The 5,917-nt window shown below is 36.4% G+C and overlaps 1 non-coding gene and 1 pseudogene across 2 annotated transcripts; both read left to right on the plus strand.

Annotated features, from left to right (window-relative positions):
* Positions 1-1,547: 1,547 nt before the first annotated feature.
* TRNAH-GUG (transfer RNA histidin (anticodon GUG)) lies at positions 1,548-1,619 on the plus strand. Its single transcript has one exon. It is a non-coding gene; the product is annotated as a tRNA-His (tRNA).
* Positions 1,620-3,106: 1,487 nt separating this feature from the next.
* LOC143633994 (heat shock cognate 70 kDa protein-like) lies at positions 3,107-5,335 on the plus strand (annotated as a pseudogene). The gene is made up of 2 exons (XR_013153769.1): positions 3,107-3,285; positions 3,507-5,335. The product of XR_013153769.1 is annotated as a heat shock cognate 70 kDa protein-like (transcript).
* The last annotated feature ends 582 nt before the right edge of the window (positions 5,336-5,917 follow it).

Raw genomic sequence — 5,917 nt, forward strand, 5'->3', positions numbered from 1 at the left:
GCTTGAACGATAAGAGCCCTAATTCCTCGACCACCTTGAATTCGAATCGTATCCGGGTAACTACTTTGTGCATATTTATCGAAATCAAATTGTGAACACTAATCCTTTGTCAATTTCGATTAAAAGAAGGTTAATCATACCTAATTGTAAATTCAACAATTCTAGGGTTCATATGGAATTGAGGTTTTTCCTAACTGATTAGGGAGAAACAAAGTGGACTCCCATCTTGTTGAAACAAAGTTGTCGATTGATTTTGTAATTCGTCGGAAAAACATGGTGTTGGTGGTTGAGGTGGAGGGCTCAAACCGAATACCTCATAAGCCACAAGGACTCAAACTATAATTATTTGAAGTTACGGGTGAAGCGGCGATATTTCTCTTGATGTGGATGGAAAATCTCACTGTCAACTTTTGTGGGAACCACGAGGACTCGCAATGCTGATTTTAAAAATTAGGGACTACATGTTTCCATCCATAATGCATAGGGACTCAAATCATATTTGTTTCTTTAATTTATTTTATTAGATTAGTGACTGGCTTATGTATATGGACGAAAATTAATAAAAAATAAAAATAAACATTAATCTTTTAAATGAATCGCAAATGTTGCATTTATAATAATGGATTACTTTACATAAATATAATGTTTTTGTATATATAATAAATTGAAGACATACAAAGTTATGACAATAATATAATATGATTTAACAATTGAACGTATTGTTTGATAGTAAATTTATTATTAGTTGAAAAATATTATATTAAGTTCGTAATAATACCGATAAAATATTGCTAAAAAAGAGCATGTAAATATAACAAGTACCACCTCGTCCTGGGCCATCGCTCGGAAAACTATAACCAAAATCCTTTTTATTTGGCCTTAACTTGGAACCACGTGCATCTAACGCACCTTTTACTAAGATCAACGTAGTTGTATGTATACCCATAGCAATATCATGATGAACATAAAAATCTCCCGGACCTATTGTTAAGAATAGTGAATTACTGTTCTCATTAACAACATTTAACCAACCTGGCAACCATATGCTTCGACCCGAATTAAATGTCAGACTGTTCGTTGAAGATAAAAATATATCAAACCCATATGAAGTTTTACCATGATTAGATTGCATCCATTGAGCAAATATAGGTTCAATAATATAGATAAATGTGTATACATGTGAACTCCTTGTTTAAATAATTTCCTACAATTCACATGGAAAGAACTCTTTTAGGGATAGTACAATACATTGATGAATGTATGTTTAACAAAATCCCAAATATAATTGCAATATTTGTTTTTTTTCACGGTATTATTTATTTTACAGAAAAAATAAATAACTATAAATGTAGAAAGCTTACTAGAAACCAAATATTGCAATTATATTTGGGATTTTGTTAAACATTTGATGTATATCATAAATATACTTTTTATATTAAGGTTTTAGATCGTTGTAAATAAAATAATAACTAATACTGTGAAATGTAGTTGAAGACTTTTAATTTACATTAAATAAAAAACAAATATATATGCAGCTTTGTTATCATGTGGCTGTAGTTTAGTGGTAAGAATTCCACGTTGTGGCCGTGGAGACCTGGGCTCGAATCCCAGCAGCCACAATTACATCTTTGTAATATGTTTCTTTTTTGTTCAGTAATTAACTGTTGGCTCAGGTGACCCATAAGAATCAATTTTAGCCCATATTTCTATGAAGCCATCATTTCATTTTCTTTTCAGCCCAGTCCAGGTCCATGGATTTTTAGCACATGAGTATTGATTTTAGTCAACACAATTCCCTTTTGTTACTACTCATTACCATCATTCTGGTCTAGTATGGATTTAACTTGATATAAGAGTGGCTTAACTAAACTTGGTTTTCTATAACCTACAGAATAATGGAAAACAATAACAAGTGAACGCAGCAAATTTCGTAGTAATATTGATGGTGCATTTAAGAAATTAAATAATATGCAACAAAATGTATATATATAAACTACATAGAACAATTTACAAACATCTAGATCCTTGAAACTCCTGAATTGGGAATGTTAACTAGAAGCTTAAAACCATGATACAAAAATATTATCGTGTAAGTACACTGAGCAACACAAATAAGATTAAGACATATTCGGAAAAGTTCGACGAGGAATTGAAGCCTTTTGACATTGAAATACTCGTATGTGTTTTTTCTTCATTATAAAATCGTGTTTATATTAGAATGTGATGTATGCCATGTGAAGTATACGAGGTTTACATTCACTCGACTAATTAAAATAATCATAAAAAAGATACAAATTTCTTAACATGGAATGTACCCAAAACAATAGGAACATATAGAATTGAAATAAAGAAAACATTAATTTCAAAATAAAAAATAATATCAATAATTACGAGAACAAAGATAATCTCTTTCCGCCTAAAGTTTAAAATATGGCACACAAAATATTGTCTCACTTTTCATACTTAGTTCTCTTAATATTATTTTATTTGTTTGTATCTTTTTGTTTACTTTTAACCAATGCTTTTTATTTATTTGCATCCTAATACTTTTCATATTCTACGAATTTATAGTTTCATGTTTGGGTCTAAATTTCACAAGTTAACAGGCTACAAGCCTACAATACATGTATATGGTTAAATTTTTTACGCCTACTTCCTGTCGTTTAATAGCACTGTTGCAATTCATAGGTTCTAACTGACTTATTTTTTTTTTTTTTAAATTTTACGTTTCAGTCTGATATTTATATGTTAACACGCCGCAAACACGTGCCCAACTCCCCCATTCAACAACATATAGTTAGTTACTATTTCCATATTAAGAAACCCAATTTTTTTTAAAAAAAGGAAAGAAAAAGTAATTGAAACCCGAATATTGTGGAAATAAGGAGGGAATAGTCTGGAACAAACCAGGAAACTTGAGAACATTCGCGAAACCTCCTGAGGGTTTGACGATGGCCAAGATTCAAGAACACTCGAGAGAGATATCTATATCTTCTTTCCCCATTATATAAACACCCTGCTTTCATCATCAATTCAAAACACAGGCTAACACGACACATTCTTTTGCAAAAGTTTTCGTCATAAATTTATTTGTCTATTCGGAAACATGTCTGGGAAAGGTGAAGGACCAGCGATCTTGGAACCACGTACTCGTGTGTGGAGATCATTGCTAATGATCAAGGCAACCGGACCAGTCCTTCTTATGTTGCTTTTACGGACACCGAGCGCCTCATCGAGATGCTGCCAAGAATCAGGTCGCCATGAATCCAACTAACACTGTCTTCGGTAAGCACTCAATTCATTGCTTAGTTTTATAAAATTAATTAAAGCATTCAACAAGAGTAATTATTATTAATAATCCTGACAATACAGAATTACTAATCTTGTCTATGTTATAGACTACTTAATTGTTTTTTTAGAGTTAAATTGGAAAACTAACAGAATTATATTTGATAATTGGTGAAGTATAATATTCTGATGTTTATTATATTATGGTTTATATGCAGATGCTAAGCGTTTGATCGGGAGGAGATTCTCTGATCCATCAGTGCAGAGTGACATGAAGCACTGGCCGTTCAAAGTCGTGCCCGGCCCAGCCGACAAACCCATGATCGTGGTCTCATACAAAGGCGAAGAGAAGCAGTTCTCAGCTGAAGAAATATCCTCCATGGTCCCTGCCTACTTCAACGTCTCCCAGCGCCAGGCCACCAAGGACACTGGCGTCATCTCCAGGCTTAACGTCATGAGAATCATCAACGAGCCTACTGCGGCCGCCATTGCCTACGGGCTGGACAAGAAGGCTTCAAGCGTGGGCGAGAAGAACGTCTTGATTTTCGACTTGGGAGGAGGCACGTTCGACGTCTCTCTGCTCACCATTGAAGAGAGTATTTTTGAAGTGAAGGCCACCGCTGGAGACACGCATTTGGGCGGTGAAGATTTTGATAACAGGATGGTTAACCACTTCGTCCAGGAGTTTAAGAGGAAGAACAAGAAGGATATTAGCGGGAATGCAAGAGCTTTGAGGAGGCTGAGGACCGCGTGTGAAAGGGCAAAGAGGACTCTTTCATCCACGGCTCAAACCACCATTGAGATTGATTCTCTATATGAAGGAATCGACTTCTACTCCACCATTACACGCGCACGGTTTGAAGAGCTGAACATGGATCTGTTCAGAAAGTGTATGGAGCCGGTGGAGAAGTGTTTGAGAGACGCCAAGATGAATAAGAGCAATGTGCACGACGTGGTTCTTGTGGGCGGTTCTACTCGAATCCCCAAAGTTCAACAGCTGTTGCAAGACTTCTTCAACGGGAAAGAGCTCTGCAAGAGCATCAACCCTGATGAGGCTGTGGCATACGGTGCGGCGGTTCAAGCAGCCATTTTGAGCGGTGAAGGCAATCAGAAAGTGCAAGATCTGCTTTTGTTGGACGTGACGCCTCTGTCTCTTGGACTGGAGACCGCGGGTGGTGTTATGACGGTGTTAATCCCATGAAACACCACCATTCCCACCAAGAAAGAGCAGGTGTTCTCGACCTACTCGGATAACCAGCCAAAGGTTTTGATCCAGGTTTATGAGGGAGAAAGAACACGAACCAAAGATAACAATTTGCTTGGGAAGTTTGAGCTCTCCGGGATCCCACCGGCTCCTCGTGGAGTTCCGCAGATCAACGTGTGTTTCGACATCGATGCCAATGGTATTCTAAACGTCTCAGCAGAAGACAAAACAACTGGGCAAAAGAATAAGATTACCATTACCAATGACAAGGGACGGCTGTCAAAGGAAGAGATTGAGAAGATGATGCAAGAGGCAGAGAAATACAAGGCGGAGGATGAAGAGCACAAGAAGAAGGTGGAAGCAAAGAACGCATTGGAGAACTATGCATACAACATGAGGAACACCATAAAGGATGAGAAGATAAGCTCGAAGCTGCCTGCGGATGACAAGAAGAAGGTGGAGGATGCTGTTGAGGAGGCGATCCAGTGGCTCGATGGGAACCAGTTGGCGGAGGTGGAGGAGTTTGAGGACAAGATGAAGGAGCTAGAAGGTATCTGCAACCCGATAATTGCAAAAATGTATCAGGGCGGTGCTGGTGGGCCGGACATGGGTGAGGATGGCCCTTCAGCTGGTGGCGGAAGTGGTGGCGCTGGGCCAAAGATTGAGGAGGTGGATTAAGGTGTGATTGAAGTATGTTTCAAGACTATGAAGCTGTGGTTGAAAGGCTTGTAATAGGATGTGGTTGTGTGGTAGTTCATGAATTCTGCAGCTTTTTGAATAAGTTGATGAAGGGTTATGTTGTTTGAGAAAATCAGTCGAGACTGTTTTATGTAAAATTTTAAATGGAACTTTAAATAATAATTATTATTTAATTTAGAAATTCATCCTCTTGAAACACAATATCCACTTGGGAAACAAGCCTTGGATCCATACCTATTTCTAAAAAAAGTTCGAACATATTCTGTATGGTTTCAATCTACGTGATCTTTAAATTAACTTAATGAGTTTGATTTACCTATTACACCCTTAAACCCTATTACACTTATTTTAAAAAAGAGTGTCCCTTTTGGTTATTTTGGTTTTCCCTAACACATAAGCTAATCCAAACATTCTTTTAAAAACTTTTCTTTTCAAAATTTCATAAGTTTATAAGTCCTTTTAATCAAAAGTCATTTTTCACTTAAATAAGTAATCTCAAACACACCAGTTACAAGTGAAAAGTTGAATTTGATAGAATATTTTGCAGGTTCATAAGAACCAACCCCTAACTAATTCTAACAAGTTTGCAATTCCAACTTTTTTAAAGAATCAACGAATGTGATAATTTTGGTTAAAACTGAACAAATGGGAAATTGATGGATTGATGAGTTTTTGTTGATAGTAAAAGTCAACTCATGGTCACTTATAATTTAAAACAGCGTTAAG

This window comes from Bidens hawaiensis, unplaced genomic scaffold, assembly GCF_021521415.1.
Source record: "Bidens hawaiensis isolate Kalapana, Puna unplaced genomic scaffold, B.hawaiensis_p1.1 tig00006961_1, whole genome shotgun sequence".
NCBI lineage: Eukaryota > Viridiplantae > Streptophyta > Magnoliopsida > Asterales > Asteraceae > Bidens > Bidens hawaiensis.